Genomic DNA, 2,752 nt, shown 5'->3' with positions numbered 1-2,752 from the left:
TTCTTCTTCTTCTTCTTCTGTATAGGGTTTACTGGCGGTTGGCAAACAGCAAAATAGCGCATTACCGCCACCAACTGGTGTGGAGTGTGGACCGAAATGACAAAAAAATGAAAAGTTAAAAAAAAAAAAAAATTCAAAGCCTCTCGAACAAATGGGCCTGCCTTAAAAACCAAAATGCAGCCCGATAACTTTCACTTACAGAGGTCGTGCGAAACAAAACAATCAAGTCCAACTGCACTTCCATATCGTCCAGCTTTTTGATCAGTTGTCTGCATTCAATATCATACCTCTGACAATTCAAGAAAACATGTTCTATTGTTTCCTGTTCCCTACTGCAGTCACAATCCCCTGTACAGTGTTTACCTATTTGTAAACCAGTGTGTCCAAATCTCAGTCGAGATATAATCGTCTCCTCTCTCCTGTTTCGGCCTGTACTTCTCATTTCCCCCACCTTCCTTTGGATTTTATAAAACCATCGCCCTTTCCTCTCTTCCTCCCATTGCTTCTGCCAACCTTTCGATCATTTTGTATCGTATTCTACTCTTGAGCTCCGTCCTACTCACACTAATAACCATATCTACTATCGGTCTCCTTGTTGCGACTTTTGCTGTCCTATCTGCCATTTCATTTCCTTTATCTCCATGATGCGCTGGTACCCATAAGAATGTGACCATAAGCCCCATCATAACAATTCTGAACAATGTTTGCTGGATCTCTATCAGAATGCCAGGTCTGCATTCTGAGTGACTGTCTTGCAGACTGGCCAGTGAAGAGTTCGAGTCTGAACATATCACAGATCTTAGTGGTTTTGTTTCTTCAATCCAGTGGACTGCTAACAATATTGAAACCATTTCACCTGTGTACACTGATAAATCATCACTGATCCTTTTGATTCCACTTCTTCTTCAACTACTACTAGTTTAAATGCGGTAGGCACACCCAACTTACAGGTGCATTACTGCCACCACCATTAATCCCGTTGTTCAAACATAATCAAATTAAAGATTGCCTACTTTCCGTGTACTAACAGATTCCACAGTTTAATGCTTTGTTTGCTGTTCTTAAATAAAGTCACTAATCTTCTCCTCTCTTCCTCATATTCATTGTGGTGGATTATTGGGTGTTAATGCAGTGTTCCAAAATGAAAACCATAGAGTCACACAGCTGTGCTGCAAAGTGACCATAGACAAGGTGGGTTAACCATTTTTAATGTAAAATATGAACGTAAACCCCACCATGACATGTTTTTGTTGTTTCTCTGGATTATTTTTTTTTTCAACATTTTGGTAAATGGACTGGTACTTATAAAGTGCTTTTCTACTTTATCTTAAGCACGCAAAGGGCTTTAGACAATTCACCCATTCACAACAGCAGTTTTTTCTACTGTTTCTAAATGCTTCCTAATTAACATCCACACACATTTGGAGATGATCAACATGTTAGGGTTAGTATCTTGCCCAAGGATACTCACCACCACCTGAGCTACAGCCGTCCACATGGCTTATAATAATTTATTATCACATAGTCTTTCAGCCCAATTTCTAACAACATATCCTTGCTCATTTGCACTCCCCTATTCTATATGAGTATTGTATATGGGATGCCTTGCTTAAGAAGCGTGGCACAGCCTCCTCCTTCTCCTTCTTCTCTGTCCCTGTAAACTGTTGCATAGTTAAATAGAACGAATTCCGAATTAGATTTAACCCAGGATGCCTGGATATGGATTATCTTGGACTTTTCTTTCATATCTCAAATAAATTGCTTGAATTTCTGGCTCTTAGCATTGAAACTTCTGGCATTCCATTGGAGAATGAGTGTAGTTAATAGTATTACAGTATCTGATACATATTGCTTCTCGGCTTGACTGAATCTTAAGTTTGTCATTTATTTCCTCCCATTTTAAATCTGTCATCCTGAAGTGGTGGTCCGCAGCGTTCACTATTATTTATATTCTTTCAGTTTTATTCAATATGTTGCATTTATCACTAGTTTTATTTAATTTTTTTGTAAATTTAATTCTAATTTTCTGTACTTTTGTCTGTCTTTTCACTGCTTTGCAACCCCACAATGCTATATTGTGGCTTCCTCTGTGGCTGCAGGATTCTGGAGGAACTCCTGCTGCACACTTGCCACTTCTATTGTCCCCTCCACAATGAGCTCACCTGTGATTCCTTTTACATACAGCTGTCTGAATTCTTAAGAGCTAAAACATTTAATGGGCTTTGGTGCAAATTCTCTGTACATATAAGCAGTTTTGTCATATCAAAATTAAAGTTCCTGCTCCTCAAAGCATAGCTGCAGTCCCTTTTTTTTATATGTTCTCCCAAGCATTTTCTTCATTTACTTCACTTGTTTCTCACTTGTAGATTTTCCACCAGTTACTCTCTTTTTACATTTTTTAACCTTCTTTACCCCCATTTCAGATTTACTGCCTATTAGTAAATTTCCATAACTCAGAACGTGCATTTTTACGTCTCCCAATTGTCCTCTGATAATTCCAGTTAATTTTGTTGGGTCCATCTTTTCACATACCCCTCTTTCTCAGATCTCACCACCACAGTAAGTTAGCTGTGTACCACTCCTCTTCCTTTGCTTTCTGATTCAACACTCAACACCATTCTTCCTCCTCTTCCTTCCTCTGTCCATACTGTTGCTGTCACTGTCAGTTTTCCTCTGTTTCTTTCTATCACTTGTTGCAGACAACACTGCTTGAGCACCATTGTTGTACAGAGCCTTTCTAGACTGTCACCAG

The sequence above is a fragment of the Copadichromis virginalis genome, linkage group LG4 (assembly GCF_057382275.1).
Source record: "Copadichromis virginalis isolate Kocher_CV1m ecotype Utaka linkage group LG4, C_Virginalis_male_GT1.1, whole genome shotgun sequence".
Classification (NCBI taxonomy): Eukaryota; Metazoa; Chordata; class Actinopteri; order Cichliformes; family Cichlidae; genus Copadichromis; species Copadichromis virginalis.
This window is presented reverse-complemented; position numbering follows the sequence as displayed.